Here is a 23,483-nt window from a genome sequence, read left to right on the forward strand (position 1 = left end):
CACGAAACCCCTCTCTTATTGGCCGATTAACGGTCGAGCATCGATCGGCGTAAATCCCAAAACGACAACGTCTCTCCCCTTTTAGAATCCTTCTTTCGTCTTTCTTTCTTTTTCGCTCATATGTTCTTGCTTTTCTCCCCATTGGTACCTACTCCAAAATGAAAACGCGCGTGCGAATCTGTGAACGAACAGACGAACAAACGCGAGTCCCGTCGCACCGCGAACATAAGGTCTCTTTTATTGCTCGTATCTTGTTGAAAATGTTCTCGGACTGTTGCACATGGACAATTACCGACAATCGCGCGGAACAATGCGATGTGACGGTCGCGCGCGAATTTTACTATGATGTTAAGCGTTTACGCGCTATCGGTTGCACACTATTCGCCGATCCTGCAACGTCAAATGATGATGCCTGAACAGTAACATGTGAAAGTAAATGTTTATATTCTTACTCGCTATAATTGCGATAATGCGAGAAATTTCTAACTTCGTCGTATCATTTAACATGCAGCCGAGTAATTGATCTTTTAAAATTAACGATAAAATATAAAAATGTCAAATATAATATCATATAAAAAACGTGCGAAGCGATGAAACGCGTTACTGTTACCGATTTTTTAAAAATTATTTTTTAATCCTTCAAATTATTTGTTCTTATATACATATATAATTCAAGTATATAATTAAATTTAAATATATAATTAAAATGTTCTACATTTCATTATAGTGCTGCATTCATGGATTCATGTACAAACTGAAAGGTTTATTCTGATGCGATATCGGAAAACCGATTTGCCGACAAGTTCCTTACTGTCGCATACAACTATACTCCGTTACTTTACTACTACGTTTTGCTCGCTCTACTCCAGGGGCAATACCCACTGTCGAAGATTACATGTATCCAACGGTATCGAAGATCGCGTGGAAACGAGGAGCTCACGTCGACGAAGGCGCGTGTAAGCGATACAAGAATATTTCGTGCTTCCACTAATGGAAATTCCTCCAACTACCAGAAATGCATGAGGATAATATTAAAGGAATACTCTTGCTATGCATCTTTTTATAATAAAATACGCATGGTATTATATTAAACAAAAGCTTAGAAAATTTTGTATTTTTCAAGAATAAATATCTCTCATCGATGCTTCACAAGAACAATTTAAAAAAAATTGAAATCACACATTCTCACACATTTTTCGTTTGCGCAAATGATTTGAAAATATTGCATTTTTTTTAATACAAGAATTATATTGAAATACGAAGAGATACCATAAAATTAATTTAATTATTTGTAATATATTTTATTTATTTGTAATATATATAATGTACGAGTATTTATATTACAGTAAAAGCAGACAGGTACATACACAAATTCCAACTCGAATAGTATTGGACTTTTCAAAGGAATTGTTTGACTCTTAAACATGCAATATAAATGAATCAAAACTGATTTTCATGATCAAAGCATGCTCCACTTTTAAATTGCATGCTCTAAATATACGTATCGGAAAAGCTCGTTGAATCTAGAGAGTTTCGTCTGTACCGGTATCGCGTTTCAGAGCTTCCTCAAAGCGCGACAGCAGTGTTGACGTTCAAGGTAGATTGTTGCTGTTGATCAAAAGTGTAATGCAAATATTCCAATAAATCCGATCGGAGAATTCCATCATCACTATATCTGTACCACCTCCCCGGTCTCATATTGCGCGCATATCACTTGCAATATAAATACCGATACCGTGCTATTTATTAAACAAATCAATGGCGCATGCATACGTCTGCACACATGCGATATACACATAGAGACAAGTGTTCAGAGAGTTAAAAGTCGACGTTTCGTTGACGTCGAGCGACGATTGGCGCGTATAGAAACAGTACTGTACGCAGTTTCAATAAATCCTCTCCTTCTCATCACTACCTCTTTTTCCCCGCTACCATATCCTTCGCTTTCAATAAGCCAGGTCCTTCTACTATATATAAGTTGGTTTTCACTGAGAAAACGGATATATATCGCTTTATATTGGCTGGCAAAGCACCCAGAGAGCTTTCAGCGTCCTGTGGAGAGGACCGCCATGAGCAAGAGAGAAGAGAGAGAGAGAGAGAGAGAGAAAAAAGAGAAAAAGAGAGAGAACCTCTTCGGCGAATATTTCTTCTACCTGCCGCGATGCTGGTACCGCGAATCTATTGTCTAAGCTCTGGGCGTTAAGTGTGGTTTAGTACGAGATTAACGAGAGAGCGTTTCCGGACGAGATCTGGCAAAAGTACTGCAAAACGCGCCATAAATTGCCTTCCATGTATAATCGCAAAAAATTTCATGAGGTCTAGAAAATAAACTGTCATAAATCTAAGATGATAAATAAATCGATATACAGCGCGATTATATAAAATTATTATTTAGAAATAATAATATTATTTAGAATTCTTTTAATTATTTTAATGCAAATTGATAAATTTAATATTCGTCATATTTTTATGAGCATAAATTTGTTAATTATTTTGAACATGATATTCGAATTGTTTTAATATCAGCAATTTGATTGAAAAAAAATGTGGCATCTATTGTAGTAATACCGTAACAGTGTAGCTATTCTTGTACCTCTTCAATTATAACGAGTTTGTCAAAGCACGGCGGAAGCCAATTGAGACGAATTCCGGGACCGGAAGGAAATATCTTATCCTAATCACTATATATTTTAATTAAAATAATAAGATTTTGTTAAATTAAACTTTAAACCTTCAAAGTTTAACATATAAAAATATATATTTTTATAAATCTTAATATATAAGAATTTATAAAAATGTATACTTTTATATTATACTATATTATAGAAATTCTTTAAAACCCTTATCTTCCATTTTTTTTATCTTCTATTTCGTTTTCTCTACTTGTGTTTTTTTTCGCATAGTGCAAAATATCTCACACCCAACAACAAACGTAATTGTCTCGCGATAATAAGCAGACAAAGTACTATCGTGTTGCCCGCCGTCTGGAGTTCAATCCGAAAGGATCGATTTCAGCGAATTCAGAGGGATTCGAGATCAGCATGTAGAAGGAAGGCACAATAAAAGCCACGGCGGCTTAATGTATATCCGACTGTTTTCCTTCGTCTCGACGTCGACACAAGAGATCCGCGAAAGAAGATAAAGTCAAACGAGCAAAGGGGGAAGGTGAATTCTCCGCATTCGTAGTATTAGAAAGCAATAAAATTCGAATTCAGATCGCCTGAGTGGTCGTAAGCTGGATATCAACGGCTATGTACAAACTGTTCCACATAGAATAGACGTACGCTTACAAGATCGTTTACTTTATCAGATTTCGGACTGGCAGTTTTGCTATGTTTCTGGAGTGTCTGATTTTTATCTCAACATTAAACATCTCCCGTAGTTTAATCATAACAAGTCATTTTATCGCAAAGCTCAAATTCAAAGTTTTATACGAGAAAGAAAGACATTTTGAGATTTTCTTAAACACACCCACACACGTAAGCCTTAAATACGAAGAATATTAGATTATATTGTAATGTAAGCATACAATAAATGAGAATAATATATTTTTGTGCATATTGCAATATAAAAAATGTTTGCAAGACCTAAAATATTGGGATTATTTTCTTTTCGAGAACAACAATGAGAGAAAGTACGAGTGTAAAGTACGCAATCTGGAACAATCATTCAATTCTATTCCTGAATGCCTGACGAGTGCTTTATTCATTCATCGAGTTATATAGAAAGTAAAATTCACCATTGCACCACATCGCTGAATCTGTCTCTACGTTCTCCTCCTCATTACTCTCATTCTCGCTGCGCCATCCGCCGCAGGACGAATTCGCAAATTGCGGCTCTCGGCGTAACTTGCCGACGGAAGTGCAGCTTTATGATTGTGCACAATTAGAGATCGTCTATGTCAAGCGTAGCGAGATGAAATAACTGCGAGATATTTTCACCCAACACGAACAGGAGACGATATTTTTATGCAAATTACCTTGCAATATTATATACACACACAAAATCATTAATACTTTATATTAGCACACGTATATAACAAAACGTACAAATATTTTTTCATACATGCACCCAATATGCACCTAAAGTCATGTGTTAAAACATTAATGAGCCCGTGTGTAGAAAACAAACAGTTGATTTAATTGCCTATATTAACTGTACTGTTGAGTTCCTATTTTGAAATTTCTGTTTTCAAATACACATATATATTTTATGTGTTATCTAGTAATTAATATATAATAAATTATTAATATTACTAAATAATTAAAATTGAATAAACTTTCAATTTCTCCCGTTTCGCGAACAATATTAATCATCCTTAATACGTCGCACGTATCTAGAGAGATGTTGAAGATAGAACATTTCGAACGTACGGTATTCAAAGTTAACGCCGTCCCTAGGTGGCAATATCCAGAATAGACATAACTGTCTGAGAGAATCCGAGAGGATCTGGAGGATTCAAGAAGATGCTCGGTACTGAGCAAGTAAATATTTAATACCACAGTCGACGCGATACGCGTAGTCAGGTAAATGGTTTGTGCAATCTACAGGCGCATTAGTAAAATACTCGAATTACTATTTTGACTGCATTATATTAATGGAAACAGAGAAGAAGAACGTGTGATTGAAGTGTATAAATATATATATGTATTTTTTAAGGTGCAGATTTTTTTTTTGCAAAGATAGATCCATATTTATATAATAGCGTTTCTGTATATATTTGTTTCTCGGCACAGAAACTCCATTCAAATTAGTTACAAGATCTTGAGAGTCAATATGATATTCGTAATATTATATTTGCAATTGTACGCGATTCAACTGAAGAACTAATGTAAAACACAAGTCTTGAAATATAATTTGAATTCTGTTTCTCGCAGTTTGACTTTCGGAAAAATAAGATCGTACTTCTTAATAGTTTTTAGATTTCGTATCAGTTGAATACTAACAAAAAAAAATCAAGTTATCAATAAATATGCATGGATAACCATAAAAAAAATATAAAGTAAATATTAAATGATTTTTTTATCTCGAGAGATAATGGAAGATTTATGAATATTATTAAAAAATGCGAGAAATTTTAAACAACACTCTATATGGGAATAGTTGCAATTCACAATAAGAGTATTATAGCAACACTGTTATTCTAAAACACATCCATTCAGTGTGTAATTACTCTTGCCAATCGGCCAATCAAATCCTCGCTTTTGTTCCACGCTTGGGATCGGACTGATGCCGCAAACAAAGCTATCATAAAACTATATCAATTACATACTTGTCTGCAAAAGTGAGATAATGTTTGATAAAAAAATACTATTTCTATATAAATATCAACAAATAAATCGTGAGTATCGGATATTTAATTACTTGTATGAAAAAGACGACTTACATCTCAGTTACACTGTTGTTCTTATTCCACTATGATCGATTAAACTGAACTAATTACACATCTCATTCTTAAATTGTTTTAAATAATCCCGAAAGAGAATGAAATGCAATCAGAATAATACTACTATCATACAAATATTAAATACTCCACTTACAAGAAAAGCGATTTAGCTTAACGAGCCGCTTAACTATTTCGTTATTTCATAGAATAATCGATTGAAACGATGCAGTTAAATATTGTACTTTAGCATTAAATCCCTATGGGGTAAACCTGGGAACTGTTGCACGGCATGGCGATCCGTTTGCCCGAGTTACGACTGAAATGTTTTATGGTAATAACGCCACGGTCCTAATTGGATCGTGCTTTCCCTCGCCGCCAAGTAAATCCGAGATAATACTGCGTACGATAACAAAGTAACTGTTTCATCGATACGAGGGATAGACGACGTTCTCGGTCTTGGAAACGCGTTACGTTACGTTCGTATCGCATTAGACGAGAATTAACGAGCAGAACGAAATCAGTGATCAGCTCTATAATCCACTTTGTACCAAGTTCGCACGAACGAAGTTTTTTCCCGTACGTATACATCTTTCTTCTACGCTAAATGATCTCAGCGCGATTTTACAGCTCGCTCATGTGAGAGAATCCCTCAGGAACCAAGCCACGTGGCCGTCTAACGCGTACAAATGCAATTCGTACAGGGAATCGACCGCCCCTCGATAGATATCCTATACATCTGCCTCGCGTATCGTGTTAAAAGCGATCGTCCTTGAACCAGGAATATATACGTAACTTTGATCATTGACGATCATTGCTTGAATAATTCTTCGTTATAATTGCTATTATTTAGTTTAAACGTAATACTAAACAACTTGAGAGAAAGAATTATAATCAATTATAATATAAATAATTGTAGAGATTGAACTATAATATATCATATATAACATTGAGAAAAAACAAATTTTTTGAAATAAATTAAAGACATAAAAAATAATATTAAAAAGTAATTTTTCTGTGAATAAAATTAAGTAAAGCAATTTGTGGAAAAATAAAATCATATGATAAGTATCTTTACGACAAATAATCCATAAAAACTGAAAGGAATTATTCCGTGTATTAATTACATATAAGTAGAGCCTTCTTAAACGCATATATATGCATTTTATCAAGCACCGAGAGGATATAATTAAATCAGCGATACAGTTCCAATTATCTATCCAGATAATCATTGATATCAGACATGCATCCTATGCACGAGAGCTTCTGCATGTCAATCACGTAATAATCTGCGCGGAGTTTCATTAACCAACTTTTCTCACTGCATCTCCGCTCTTCGTTATCGTCCTTTTCTTTCTCGAGAGCTGCGAGCATAGATACAAACCACCGGCTATACGGCTAGCTTTTAATCATTGAGATCATTAACTAGCCAGAAGAGAGCTCATATGGCAAGCATGTGCGTTTAATTACGTCCAAGTGCACTTTATTATCTGGACTATGTTTATCTCAGACAAGTATCGATATTTTTTATTCGATTCATCGAATTCGCGGCGATACCGTACAAAAATTCATTCTTTCGCATGTAAAATGTATTCACCGCACGCATTGATTTTGTTTTTCGGAACGCAACGTTAAAAATTGTGCCACGCACACAAAGATGCGCCTCGATGTATATTAATACTAGATATTTACAAGCCGCAGCTACATCGATTTTGGCTCGGACGACTGCTCGCCGCGTACCTGCGTAAATAATCAGACTAACCACGCAGAACGATGTTTTATTCATCGACCGGCGAGCGCGCGGCTCGCCAGGATGCGAAATTTTTAATTCGCCGTGAAATCTGGCCGTCGACCGGAAGTAACCGTGTCGGCCGCCTCGTCGAGGGTAGATACTCGTCCGAGACCACGGACAGCCCGAGATCGGTTTCGAGTTTCGTGAACAGTTTTTTTCAGGGCGAATCTCCGTCGATGCAATTACGCGATTACGCCAGACAGTGCCATAATTGCGTTATGTATTTAACGCAAGATGGTCCTGTCACGTGCTCAAATCCAGACTCCACCGAGAGATTACGAATAGGAACGGACCAATGTAATGTGAACGATCGATAGATGTAATATTGTTTTCTTTCTCTCTTAAATGTTCGGTAACTTCTATTTTTGAAAATATTCCCGAATTTCGATATAAGATTATATTCAAATATGTACTCACGAATCGATTTTGAATGAAATTAAAAAGATATCAATTTTTTTATAATCAAAAAAATGTGAAGAGGTGCCCATATTTTTTTGGATTTTTATTTTCTACATTTATTCGCTAAATTTTTTTTGACATTTTATCTTTGAACGTTTGACTTTTTCAAACAATGGAACTTTTTAAGGGAGAACTGTTAATTATATCGATATTCTGAGAATGTAATGTATCTTTACAGAGATCATCAATTAACTTCTCAACTTTAATCACATCGGATATCTCGAACTGCATCCTAGAATTGCGTTGAATCAACAGCTTTGCATTCATCGTGTTCACGCACGATGGGATCATAAACGAAATTGAAATACGTGCGGATAGCGCACGGATTGCAGCAGGAACGTTACAGTTACGAACTTAGGTCTATCTTTCGCGACTGCACGTGACAAGGGTTTTCACAACGCGATAAACACGGCTCTCTCGTGGAATACCGGGTATATTCGCTTACGTAACAAATCGGGTTCGATCGAAGAGACGCATCCCCTTGTATGGATCGATTGTCTTCACCTCTCTTGCTCTCTCCCGTCTTTTTCCCTTCCCTTTCCGTCTCGCTCTTTCTCCCTTTTTCTATCATTCTGTCTTTCTTGGTTACACGCGCACAAAACATTTCCAGCCACGTGACCAATTTCATGACCAAATGACGACTCGTGCCTATTCTATGCGTACCGGGCATCCGACAAAAGTAAAATGTGTTTTGTTAAGCGGCAGGAATCTGTCGTAATTAATGAACCGATGAAAGAGAAAGGGCGAACCCAGTTGAAGACCGGGAAGAAATGTAGTCGGATAGCAAAAGATGAAACACCGATGCAAACGTAGAAAAATCGCGCGAATTATATTAGAAATTAATAAATTAATTCTCAAAGATTTGTATTAAATACGTGGAACACAGCAATTACAATAGCATATTTTAATATCGAGATTTGCGTAGCTGGTTTTTTATTTATTACGAGCCAATAATCGATATATTTTATATATCCGTTAGTGAAATGTCGCGATAATAAAAAAGCAGATAAATGAAGCAACACATTTTTGCATACAAATTTATATATCGCGAAAACCAAATTCAAACCGAAATATATAAAAATTTCGGAAAATATCGGAAAAATAGAAATAAAAGTAATAATTCAATAAGTGTTAATAAATACATTTTCCGCTATGCCATTGTATTTCGTTTCATTAAGTTTTCTGTTAGTTTAATGAATGATTCAAACTTTCAATGAGTAAAACGCCCGCGGCTTCAGAAAATTTGCTGTTCTCGTTAACAATCACGTATTCACATTTCACGGAAGAAAATAAAAAAAAATTGGTCTTTAATTTTAATTAAAATACGCTAAATTGATATTGAATCTATAGTTTTTTAGTCACGCTTACAAAGATACGTACAATTATAACGAATTATAAATTTGATTGACTAATTTCATCCAGTTTTATTTTTAACTTTGTATATTAGCAAAGAAGAAATAATAAAATTGCACAATAGTTTTTCTACCGTACTTTAAAATCGAATAAATCATTTCTATTATCGTTCAGACAGTCGGATGTCGACTACGATGATAACGAGCAATTGTAAAAATGGACGCCGGGCTAGCGGAGACTGCGCTATCTTTATGACTCAGCAAAGGACCTATCGACCTGACTAATGATTCCCTCATCGCTCGCAACAGTTCGTTGCAGTTTACCGAGCGTTGCGCGAAGCGATTCAAAGGCATAACTTCCGTTCGCCCGTCTAACCGCAATGTCGGAGGTGAGAGATAGAAGAGCCATGTACAACGTCGGTGTCGATCAGTCGGGACTAACTTCTCGCATTATTCCTGTTAATAGACTGTGCGCGCGATGAACTATTATTGTTTCTCTTCCTTCCCGTTCCTTCTCGTACCTTGTTCCAGCATTTCATCGCAATGTTATTCTAATATAGCCGATCAGATCAAAGAATCGATTGACAATAATGATTCAGAAAAATCGTCAAAGTTATTAATCTGATTTAGAAATTTCAACGTTTCTTTCATTGGAAATGAAGACTTTCGCGGTATTATCTTGAGAAAATTAAACGAACTTCACGAAAATTACCCGAAAAAAGATCGAGAAAACTATATTTACTGCTAATACTTTGTTACTGGCCGAGCCTGGATCTTCCATCTACAGCAAACAATTCCATTAATCGAGCAACATTAATCCCATTGACATCCGTGCGCATTCGCGAACCGACCTATCTTTGGCAGTGAAGAATCGCTGTACAGCTTCATTGCCGAGGTATCAGGTGGAGGAGAGTGGCTGGCGCGCGTCTCTTAAAGAACCGGGAGGTCAACCACCTCCATTCGTCAATGCCAAAGTAGTGTCTCGAATAAGAGAGAAAGAGAAACCAAGATCGTTTCTATCGGTTTTCCCACGAATGCGGATAATTCTCGACGTGATGGTGACTTAAAAACCTCCCCACGGCAACGCCTGCAAAATACATGATCGACCAAGCAAGAAGCCGCTGAATTGGACCTGCGCGCATAAAGAGAAGTGTCCAAAAAGAAGAGACGAGAGAGAAAAGAAAATTAAGAACGAAAGAAGGAGAGAAAAAGAGAGAGAAGAAGAAACAGAGAGAGCTGACCGCCTTAAAGAAGGCCTAAGAACGAGTCAGGTCTCGACCGAGCAATGAACGACTCATAGACCCCGACACTCGGCCCGTCGTCAAGAGGTCCATAATGCACATAACACCCTCTTCAGTTCCTTATTCACGCGATGCGGCCTCGTGAAAGCTCGTAATGTCCACGACTGGGCGAGAAGCGAGAATGCGTCCGACTCCTCTGAAACTCCCCCCTCTCTCTTTTTCTCTCTCTCTCTCTCTCTCTCTCTCTCTCTCTCCCTGTTGCGCGCCTATAATTACGAGACGTTAATTACGCGATGAATACACGCGCGCCACAGGAGAGACGCGTCTCTTGAGAGAACCGTGAGCTTTCAAGAGTAATGCGACGGACACTCCGAGTGCCAGATGGTGCGAATTCGGTTCTATCTTGCTTAGGATCCGCAAATGGAACATGTCCGTTTTAATCGGACCGAAAGAAGGCAGAAAAAATATAGTTTATAATATTCTCGTAAATAGTTATTTATAAGAAAAAGTGATAATTTAATTCCATATCGCATATATTTATAATTTAGAAAAATAATTTTTGATGATGTCAATTCACATAAAAAACATTTTTGCACAAAACTACTTACATACTTGTAAATTTGAGACTTAAAATCCATAATCTCATAACTCCAAACATATCGATTTATTCATACAAAACTTATCCTGAAGAGAGAAAATTATGTACAATATTAGTTATATCATCCAAATCCAAATCATAAAATTTCCTTTGATAAAAATATACATATATATCATTAAACACCAAATATAAATTTAGACAAAATTTTCTATTTTTATTCTTATATTTACCAATATATTTTATAATTTTTTCACATATATATATCCCTTCTTTATTAAATTCTATATCTCTCTACTATATTTTATAAATCTGCATACACACACACACACACACACACATACACACACACACACACATATGATATTTTAAACGAAGTTACACATGTCTAATATCATACTATATGTATATATAATTCGCAGAAGATTAATTAGCGAGAAAGCCACCGTATATTTTCCTAGCAGATGTACCAGATGTTAATACACTCTCGAGTGACGCAAGATCGACGGTGTTTCAAGTAAAGAAATTTCTTCCTAGTCCTAGTCCTAGTAGGATTTCTCTCACGACACAATACCACCCTCTGGAATTCCTCTCAATGACGCTCGATCGAACGCCATCCAATATTCCATGACATTGCCTATGCCTATATTAGGTAGCTATAAGCATCGTCATTCCCCACCGGGCACGCGTGTAAGTATATATAACGAATGGCGTACATAATATAGCGGCATACGCAACACGTATTCTCGATAACATAAGAATCGCAATAGACGAGCATAGAAACGAGCGTTTAAGAAACACAGGTCGGGACATAAAAGGTGTATAAAAGGTGACAAATCGCGAGCCGTGAATGAAATACGGCGGGACTGGACGGTCGGTGTAACTGTGTATTTATCGCCATAAGGCCACGGATTTTGCCACGACTGGGCGATATCGATGGCGGCAGATTAATTTAATAGCGCCCGGTGGCTCGATAATTACCGTCGTTGCCGGATAAACGGGATAATACTTGTTCGTTCGCAGGATTTCGAAACTCGGCTGATAATCGTTATCAATGCTTGGATGATATATAGCGGAACGCCAAAAATCGTGGTAGTATTCTCTCGAGAAGAGATGGATTTCTCTTTATAACCGTTTAAATAATTATGGAGAGTATGTACAAACAGCCGGACAAAATAACATCTAAAATGTCAATTTAATTTAAACCACGTTAATTTCACATTGCCAATTAGTCGCTGACTGGGCGTACGAAATACGTATATAATATGATCCACATAAACAATTAAAAATGCATATTATAAATAAATTTTTATCAAGTATGAATAAAAATTTTTTTATGGATAATTTTTTGCCGATCGATGATGAGATTTCATTATAAAAAATATCTAATACATGTAGAATAATTTAAATCGCAATTGGCGATTTTATCGACAATTAAGAAAATCATGTAGTTGTTAAGAACGCGATCACAGTCATCTATAAAACAAAGATATTAAAAAAAAAATGAGACGGCAAAAATGTCTTAATTGCAATCGTCGCCGAATTCGATTGCGCGCCCTTGATTTCGCAATGAACGGCTCTCGGCCACGAAATTACGGAGGAAGCATGGTTTATTGGCCGGCTCGGCAATTAAATTGCAGTTTATATTGAGCCAGTCTGGGAAATGCATGAAGGGTTGTTGCTGGCAAAAAGAGAGAGAGATAGAGAATGAGAGTATAGCGAGGTGCGAGAGGGGAAGCAGGCAAACGCCGTTTGAAATTAAATTAAACCAAATTACGCGCAGGAAAATGAATAATTATCGAAGATACAAGAAATACGAACGAGGTGCGAGAGGGGAAGCAGGCAAACGCGCGACGTTTGCAATTAAATTAAACCAAATTACGCGCAGGAAAATGAATAATTATCGAAGATACAAGAAATACGAACTTGCCTGAGGCCAGTGCATATCAGAGATTTCGCGGCGACTTTTCGTAGATCGACCGGGCTAATTAATATTTAGTTTGGAGATGTGAATGCAATTTCTCAAATTTTACACGCGCGCACGCAAAAGTTGTAAAATTTCTCGATAGTAATATCTTTTATATCGTGATATTCTTACGTTAACAGAGATTTTATAAATTTAATTAAATTTTGTGACTTTTAATTTTTCAAAAATTTGTTTCATTAAATCAGATTTTTTTTTCTGGGTAGATATTGTACTAATAATCGCTATTATTAATTATTGTGAAAATAATAATAGCTATGGTTCCGTATCGATACACTTTCCTATCGATAATTTTAAAAAACAAAAATCTCCCAGATGTGACTGGATCTTTGCGCAGTTGGAATAAGGTACCGAACGTTGAATGACGCGAATAACTCATTTATTGAGAAAAAATTGACTCGTCCCGTTTCTCACATCCGGACGTTCCATTACCGATCCATTCGTTTATTATTCGTTGCCCGTTGCGGCATGGGTCAGTGCGTTACGCGCGGCGTATTAACGCACGTGTAATACGATTCGAGTTATTTTACTCGTCGACCGACCGAAATCCGGATTGACCGTATGCAGGGTTGAGCGCATGACGGTTATAATTAGAACGTGTAAAAAAATAAACACGCCGCGATGTTGTAAGCTGATAATATGACGGATGGCGTATGACGCACCGCGTATTTTCCGATGATCTATCGATATTTATATTGACTTTTCATTATCGAGTTGCAAGAATATATAATACAGTGTCATTCATAAGTTTCCATGTATCGTAAAAAAAGCTGTTATCCATTTTACTATCTTTACAATCTTTAAAATTGCGTTAAATATTAACAGTGAATAGTAAAATATTCAGTTATTTTTTATGTAGCTCTAATTGTAATATACTCAAATATTAAAATTGATCCCAGACTAGTTTTAAATTTTAAAACATTATTGTGTCATGTTCTTGCAACAAGTTTATAAAAGCAAATAAAAGTAAATAAAAGTAAATAACAAAATATTTAAAAAAACATATATAAACTTTTATTATTCTTCGTGGTAACTCTTTTCGTATTTATTTATTCACAATTACAAATGGATGGCAGTATACATTGCACGAAATGTAATTGTGAAATTATACACGCAGAATATTCCATTATCGGAACGCGATATTACTAAAAATTATGATAACGATACGAGATATAAACGGTAGTATTATTTTTGATATGTATGTATATAAAGCAACGGTTTTATTATTACAATTTCAGGAAAATAATTTCTGCAAGAGAAACAGACATTATGATATCACTTCCGTTGTAATAACAAATCTATCGAACAGCGAATAATCAGACAAAGTAAATTTACATAATAAACATTGAAAAATCATCACAAAAATCATAAATATAAAGATACATTCATTCAATTAAATAAAGTCAATACTACAGAATTGAAAACAATCATCGGTATCATAAAAAAAAAAAATTATATAAAAGAGCATAAAAAGAGAAACCACGGAGTCGAAGAATGTTTTTGCGCAAAGATGCATTAAGAAATCAAAAGAAATAAGACATAGTGAAGAGAGCATAGAACAAAAGGCGAAGGAACCTACTCGCGGCTATAGCTTAAAATTTTACAAGCGTCCATAAATCCTATGCGAAGCTGAATATGTCGCGCGAAATGGTGGAGATGCACTAAACGCAGGACAAATCGGACAGCTGTCAGGATGAACATGCACCGAGATCATAGCACGACAAAAATTTCTGGCAAAGTAATCATCCGTTCAAAATCAGAGAAAACATTGCTTCAAATATATAGTTTAGAGTAGTTCACGATTATCGCGAGGAATATTTTGAAGATAGAAAAAAAGAAAAAAGAAACTTTTGATTCTAAAATCGGTATATATGTATTTGAAATTTCTTTATTTCCTAATTTTTCTCCACGCGTTAAATCTTCCTGGATGCTAATTTTAATTATCGAATCTGTGGTCGATTCTGGAAGGCACTTTTTTTAAAGAAATTTCTTATTTACTTTTTCAATATTTTATTATTCAACATTATTTATGTTTTAATAATCAAATTTTCGAATTAGAATTCATACAAAATATAGCCGCATATAGACAAATTCTGCTGGAACTCGTATCCGGTCAACCATCGACAAAGTAACCCCCACGCGAGCCAAAGTCAATAGGTAATATTGCCTGTTTAGAGCAAGCCAGCCGGCCGTGGAGAATGCTCCTTGTTCAAAATGAAACACTGCACCACCCTCCCCACGCATTTCAGTTCCTCTTTCGTTTGGTCGCCGCATCCGTTTGCATTCCATAAATTTTGCGCCGCTAATTATGGTAAATATGTAAACAATGTCGTAAAGTAGTAGCGTTGATTATTATAAATTGATACCTAATAAAATTTATGCGCAAGAAAGAAGGATAAAAGAATTATGCGCGCAAATAATTTTCAATTATATATTTGTATGTGTGTGTGATCGCGATGATTGACATTTCATCATTGTAATATTTAATTACTTTCAATAAATGCTTCCAATTCTTACACTATATTTGCGTACATGTCAAGTTTCAGGATTTATAATTAATATTAATTATCAAAAATATAGATTAAATAATGATAAAATTTCAATACTCTGAAGAATGCTGACAAAATTTTTATCGTCAATGAATTGTGCAAGTTTATATTTTTATGGCCTACATGTTTTTATGTTTTTAAGAGAAATCAATTATCTTTTTGTATTGATAAAAAAATTAAATTGTATTGTAATAAAACAAATTTTATTGTAATATATTGTTATAATTCTGTAAAAAAAAAACTAAAATTTTGTTATACCAAAATAATATCAGACCTCGATCATTCATCTAACTATCTACTATCATTGAGTTTTTATCTATTCACAATATAATCTCTTAAAAAATTTTGATATTGTAGAAAATGTGATAAATATGTCTCAGATAATTTTCGTATATATTATTCTCATTTTATTTTCATTTTATTTTTATTTTCTTTTTTGGTAAAATCTATACACATGTATTATTTCATAGCGGCTGCTTGCAAAGCTTGTTAAAAAATATATACACCCCATAAAGCCGCGTGGTTCTTGCGGTGAGAAATATTACTTAAGTACGCGAGCGGCTTAAGTAACGTACTGCATCTTTTAGTGGCACATCTTGGTCGAGTTTTCCAAGCAACGTTCTTTAAAAGCGCCCATTGTTAACATGGCCAAACATTAATCCGACCTGGGCCGGGGTTAGATGCTCAATTAGCAAAATTCCTCGGCGAGGTGAAAAGTCGCGAAAAGAAGACCAACCTCTGTTTCTAGTCGTCTCATCTCGGAGAGCTTCTCGCCGTACTCAACGAATGGAAACTCCTTCGAGAACAAGTGATTCGTCTCTGCTCTTTCTTGGGCTTCTCTCCCAGTGTCGTCTCAACGACATTCGCGCGACTCACAGTCGTCTCGCTTTCAACGCAGTCTCGGATTCTAAACGAAGACCGCGAAAATGGGAAGAGAGGCACGGTGGAGCGCCTCGCTGAAATTAGAGTAGGACCTCCCCTAGATCTGAAGAGCTTGGTTCAGCGCACTCATCAGCGATGCGACCTCTCCAATTTTCACCGGCTCTTCTCTGTACCGTGTTTTCATCCTCCCTTCCTCCACCCTTTTCCTATAATCTCTCTATCACCTACATTCGTTTCCCTATCTTTGCCTATCGATTACTACCGCGATACCATTGTTCCGAATATAATGCCACGATAAAGTAATTAATTGCCAGTATGTTTTACGGTCGATATAGTAATTTTTAATTCATTCTCCAATAAACTATGTATATCTCGCAATATATAGATATTATATGTTGTGCCGAATATTGCATTGATAAGGAGTCGAATGTGCATTATATTAGTGCAACTATACATTGCTGTATGCTACGTGCCGCGAGCAATGAAGCTATATACTTCGGAATAAATTATAATAGTCTACCGTACCAATTATCCATGATTATATATTGTTTCTCACATATTCCGCATTACTATTTTGCTTCAAAATAATCCGCGACATGTTATATCATGTAAAATATTACATACACGATGTGACATTTAATATATCTTGTAACGAGTCATGTTATATTCAATATACCTTGTTGTAATTTTATGCACTTTGCAATGAACTAACTTGTGATATACTAACTAAAGATATTTTGAAATAAGTTCATGATAGCTTACCGCGAATGTTCTTGCGGTTAAACATAGTTTCGAATATATTTCGCTTTAGGCTATCTCAAAAGTTACCAGATGTTCTTTATACTAAGGCATTTCATGAAAAAAATGTGGTAAATTATATATATATAACAATATAGAAATTTAGATATATGTATATATACGTCGCCATATAAAAATTACACCGCTCTGAATATGCTTTACCAAATAAATCATTTTGCTTCGAATATATTTCGCGATATGTTATCTATTACGTCAAAAAAATGAAAAACTAAAAAATAATATTTTTATTGAATTTGTAAAAAATCATATATTTTATTGCCATAAAAAACCATTCCATGAGCGAAATATATTTCGTACTAAATTATTTCGATAACCGATATTGCTTCAAATGGGAATCGTGACAAATTTTGCCTACGGCAAAGTAATTCCTGTGATTTTCGCCCGAATATAATTTGCAAAAAAATTGTTCTCTTCTAAATAAATACTACATTCAATATGCTACGTCGATCGAATGCACTATTATGCTTTAAATGATCCCGATACTAATACAGCCAATGCGGTAAGCAACCTCGGCTCGAATATATTTCGCATACATCACGAACACGATCGGTGGAGCGGAAATGCAAGCGCAATTAATAGAACGGCTGGAAATATTCCGTTGATATGAATCCCTCGTTATACCGTGCATTAATTCTTGCCGCTCCTCTTTCAGCGAAGGGCAAAGGGGATGGGGGGGGGGAAGGGGGCAGAAAAGAGGAAACACCGAGACATCACGAGAGGACGGAGCGGCTGCAGCACTCCATGTACTCGTAGCGAGTGACTGCACTCTCCAAGATGTTGACGTTTAAGCGCCTACTTGAAGAGGTGGTCTTCTTCAACGAAATCGTGTCGCATTCTCCTAACCTTCCACGGTAGCTGCACCAGACTAACGATCTTTTCGTCGAGTAGCCGAATACATTTTTATCTCGCGAGTGCTACATTTTTATCTCGCGAGTGCTACATTTTACGACAACATCGTACCGCTATCGCAATTAAATTTGTTGCAATAGATTGAAATTGTCTTTATCTAAATTTTAGTTTTAATGCGGTTTATCTTGATTCATAATATTAAATGGTTATTGCGTGCTGCAATATCATTTAATATTAATATTAATTAATATCATTTAATATTTAATATTAATTTACGATAAATGTGTCATGTAAAGCCCGAATTAAATAATTTTTTAATATAATTTAAAAAAGTTAAATTAAAAAATCAAATTTTAATATAACTTGTAAAAAATATATAATTTTTTTTTCCTCTCTCTCTCTCTCTCTCCCTCTCTCAATATACAAAAATATATAAATAAATGTTTGTATACGTTCAATCTTTATTCAATTTTTACTAAATTTAGTATCAACATTTTCAATAGCAAATATACAAATATAATTTGTTATTAATAGAATGCAGAATATCGGGGCATATATTTGCAATCTGCATGTATTATTAATATCTCTAGGAATATCTATTTTATATTTGCACAGTATCTATTTGATATCATGTTATCACGTGACAAACACATATATTGCATAAATGTGAATATTACAATCCTATAATTATAGCAATTATAGAAACGCTATATAATTGTGCCGAGCAATATGGCTGTTTTGAATAATCTGATAATCATTGGAAAAAGCAGATATTATACGCATAACAATTCCAATATCGATATAATGTAATTACGGAACGAAAAAAGTGAATAAAAACGTAATCAACCGGTATTACGCAATATTAAACTAACACTCTGTCGAATTTTAGTTAAAGATTTATTGAAATTAATATTTATTAATATAATTATTAAAAGATATCTTGTTTCATAAAAATTTCAATAATTACTACTTCGCTTTATTTTGAATAATAAAGCTGCAAACAAGGATAGCCGGTTCAATATATTAAATATATGTAATACATATAAATCTTTGTCTAAAATTGAGCGTGGTGTTGCGTAAAAGATTTTTTGGACTCACCAGAATTCGCTGACTGGATGTCGTCGCAAATTAATGAAGCCCTTTAGCGATGTCCACAGCACGCTGCTTCATGATCGGTCAGATCATCCTCCTCCTTCCGCAACACTCTCATCCTGTCTAGATGCATCGTTGGAGATCCTTCGGCAACTCTTACGCCAACCGGTTAGTACACTCGCGAATTTGCGATCGCCGCTTCCGCAAAATTACCGGAGCGTGCGCGCGATCCCGGCCGGTCTGAACACGGCGGGAATTCGAATATGGACGCCCGACGTTGTAACACAACGGCTCGCTTCACGCGGTTCGCCCGATCATTTCGAAATAATTTAACGTATCGCCCCGAAATATGCGACGTAATTCTCGAGATCGCGTAAAACAACGAACAACTCGCGAAAGTCTTCCAAATAAACGCGACGTAATATTTATCCACTCGAATGTTTATACCACGAAACGCGAATAATCGGACGAAAATCCCGAACCTTCGTATTTCGAAACGAACGATCACACGAAAATTCCGAACTTTGATCTTTGACGCGTAATACGTTGGCTGTTCTGTAATTAGAAAAAAAAAATCAAGTTAATTGAAAGCACGATAATTATACGATTGATAGTTGTTGGTGCCATCTTGATTTTTTACGCAACAGTTCGCTTTAATCGACGGAATACAATTCGATAAAAGTGCATTCTAACGTGCTCGAATAACTTGTGAGTTTCATCGCGAGAATAGCACATACATGACGAGACATAATCGCGAAGCTAAAGAAATCGAAAGCGTCCCCCGAAGGGATTTTCTCAAAGGAAAAATCTCAAAATTATCCATACCTTTTTCATGCGTTGCATTCCATGGATGGTGCTGCGTCTCCGAATGATGACGACCAACTTCACCGCCAACACAGTCACTGCAATTTCGCGGGTATCGTCGCGTATCACGTGACACTCGGAAGATAGCCCCCGCTCCACCCTCGGGTAATCCGACGATTTCGAAACTCGATCGAGAAACGAACGTTTCGAATTCGTTCGCATTCGAGTCGTACGCGAAAATACGGGCTATTAATATCGATATCGTGACGCGAGACCGCGAAGCCCGAGCGCGCAATGCCGCGTCGATCGCGATTTCGCGGGCTTCTTCTACTCCTCCTTCTCTCCGCGACGAGAAGAGCGCCAACACGTACAACAGATGCGCGCGTCCCGGCGGCTGCGCGTGTACTACACCACCGCTCACTGCCTTATGTGCTCCGTTCCCCTTCCCAAATATTCTCCCACCCCAACGACCGCCGTATCCCGCGACGCGTACGGGACTCTATACCCCGTCTCGCTCTTGTTGTGTTTATCTCTCGTTATTGTCTGACTTACGCACCCGGCCCGTCTCTATTTACTAGCAATAAGCTGTATTTTTTTTTTTTCGTACATTCCTTCGACGACGAGCCTACTGTGTACGTGCGTAGTCGCGGCGAAAACTCGATCGCGACACTCGCGTAAATAACTCCTTCGGGATATGTAAAAATGAAAACGAAAAGATTATCATTTTTCCTTTACCGTATTTGCTACGAAACGACGCGTGAAAGAGAAACATACCTGGAGTTTTTTCGGTTTGATGTACAATTTTGTTACACTTTATTTAGCGTGCTAATTGACGTCATAATATCGGTTATAGAAAATATCTGTGCGTTCGAAAATCTAGTCATCGGAGTAAAACAACGTTTGATTGACCAATCGAGAGCGAAAAATTCCTCTCTCCTCATTGGTCGATCGAATGTTAATCTATCCGAATAGATTTTCGAACGCAATTATGCGAACGTGGCGTGCCTGCGAAAAATTCAGATACGCGTCAACTTCAAATCGATGCACGGTCGACGCGACGCGATACGTTGTATTTCCGAGGATCGTTGGAGCATCGATTAATTAACGTCGTGTACCACGATTAATCGAGAAATTAGCTCGACTTTTATTTCCAGGCCGCATGATATGCAATAATATTATATACAGAGGTAGTTTCGATGACTCGAAGCGGAGTGAGGTTACAAATATCGAACGACACAGTTGATCGCGATCGCGAATATATTAATACGAAGAAAATTCAGCAATAAATTTGAAACTTTAAATGTGTATAAGATTTTCTCCCGACTCACGGAAAGTGTTGACATTTCGCCAAGTATTGGAACGAAGAGCTGTGAGTCACTCGACTAATGACAACAAAAGAGACAACAAAACAAGTATGTACCGGCCGGTGTTTATTTACATATTTGTATCTATAATTTTACATTAATAACGATTGAGATATATGTGCTCGTAATCTCAGAATTTATATTTTTACCATGGATTTGCGTGCTCTTTGAAAAACAGAGCAAAAAAGTGATGGCAATTCAACTGATGAATAAATTAGTTTATTACATTTTTGTGTATATATCTATAAAATTGCTTATTTATTATGAAAAAATATTTAATTCTTAAAGTATTTAAAAATTTTCATTCTTTATATTGAATTTAGGAGATATATCAAATGTATGCAAAATATAATATTAATAATATTTTTATTGCAAACTAAACTGTTGATACAACGTTAAGGAATATATTTGTTAAAATAGACAATTAGTTTGATAAAATGTTTATGTACATGTTTATATACAGTAATTTTTCAACAATTCTAAAAATATAAAAATACTGTCTTATTCTTAATATTTTTTAAAGAAAGTACTATTTTTTAAAACTTACATTTATTTAATATAACTGGTTATATTAAATAAATGTAAGTTTTAAAAAATACCAGTTATATTTATTTAATATAACTGATTATATTAAATAGATATATTATAAATATATTATTATGATATATTATTGCTTTTGGAAATTTTATTCACATCTTTTTCTGTGATATTATATTGAAAAGAGTATCAATAATCATTGCGAAATTGCATTGTAAATTTAAGAAACGACAATAAGATACATTCGTTAGATTAGCATTACCTACGTTTATGTGATAACGATATGCAATATATAGTATCTCGCGCGAAGGGTCTGTTACGTGACCTCCAGATTTCCTGCTCGAATATCATCGAGCCTTTCCTTTCTCGCATACCCAGACCCAGACGTCTCGACATGCATTTTACACACATCTGCGCGGAAAAACGTGAATCTCGTCTCGTCTCACGTCAACGAGAACGTAAGACGCGCTTTGCAAGCGGTCGAATCCCATGTAAAATAAATTCCGCATCCACGTGTGATTTTCCGCAAATATCACTTATCGTATTTCCTCGGTTTATTTTATTCGCGAATGCAAGAAATTGTTTTTCAATAATAATAACTTTTACTAACGTTACAAAAACTCATGTTACTATCTATTACCAATTATTCAAAATTAGTGTGAGATTGATAATAATAAAGAAATGTGTTTCACTCTCCGGTCTTTGTACAAAATAAATGTTATTTTTCATTAAATTAATGTTTCTTTTTAAATATTATAAAATCAGTGATAAAAATATCAAAATAGATTTCAAAAATATTTATTTTATAGTTATCTTTATTTCCGCGCGTCTAATAATTTTGGCAATGATTGTTTCCGAGTAGCTGCGCTTCCAATGCGCCGGGAATTATAACTGGAGTAATAACAGAATGGAAATTACGAGATGCGATATGAAACCGAGCAGCGCGATAATCCCATAACGAAATCCGTCCGTAATCGAAGAAGACAATGTGAACGAGACCTTAAGGAGTCAACGGGGTTCGCGATATGCATATATGTTATATATGCGAGAGCGGGTATCACGAGGAGAGTAGCTGGAATATGTACCTAAGTATATATCGAGTATCGAACGTACCCTTGAGGGATATAGTACACGGCCGGGCGGGTAGGCTAAAGACGAGAAAGACGATGGAAAAGGGGAGAGAATCGCTTAAAGATGGAGAAGGAAGGAAAAGGCGATCGAGATTGAATTATGGCTCGCGGCTTAAACGCCGGATTCAAATCGATCTCATATATCACATTACCTGACACCTTTATTCTCCTTTCTGCGGCCGCATCTCGCCTCCGTTCCCGGGACACCCTATTGTTTTACCTCTGTCTCGTTCCTTTGCTCTCTCGTTATTCACCGCGCACGCAACCAGATATGAACGTTCGCGACGCATACGGAATAATATGCGTTAAACTCTGGACAATGCATCTTGTTCGTGTTACACAACAAACGGATGATTAAGTATACAAGTATAGTATCTTTCAATATCAATTTCAATAATTTTTCGACTTTGTTAATTTTTTAAATTAACTCATTTTCCTTTTAACTTTAAGCTTGCGCGTGTATTTTCTTATAAAATGTTTTGAAATATGTTATATTTATACAGAGATCTTTAAAACTTCTTGTTATTTATACATGTGTGATGAAATCGCGCAATTGTGTATTAAATTTTTATAATTTATAAGTTGATAGATAAAAAGATCGTTTTGCAATATTATTCTTTCTCGTCACTCTCGACTTTAAACTTATCGTTC

General features: G+C 35.7%; 1 protein-coding gene across 4 annotated transcripts in view; it reads right to left on the bottom strand.

Annotated features, from left to right (window-relative positions):
- LOC115236908 overlaps nucleotides 1-20,178 on the bottom strand; it is a 227,792-nt gene extending 207,614 nt beyond the window's left edge. For 3 of the 4 annotated variants that reach the window (XR_003884276.1, XR_003884277.1, XM_029809641.1), the window contains exons 1-2: nucleotides 19,823-20,177; nucleotides 19,004-19,552 (exon numbers count right to left, since the gene is read on the bottom strand). The gene's annotated coding sequence lies outside the window, so the exon portion shown is untranslated. Of the gene's footprint in view, nucleotides 1-19,003; nucleotides 19,553-19,822 lie in introns of all 4 variants that reach the window. The other variant, XM_029809640.1, reaches the window with a different exon arrangement.
- Between the last annotated feature and the right edge of the window lie 3,305 nt (nucleotides 20,179-23,483).

The sequence above is a fragment of the Formica exsecta genome, unplaced genomic scaffold, assembly GCF_003651465.1.
Source record: "Formica exsecta isolate Colony F162 unplaced genomic scaffold, ASM365146v1 scaffold262, whole genome shotgun sequence".
In the NCBI taxonomy this organism is placed as follows: Eukaryota; Metazoa; Arthropoda; class Insecta; order Hymenoptera; family Formicidae; genus Formica; species Formica exsecta.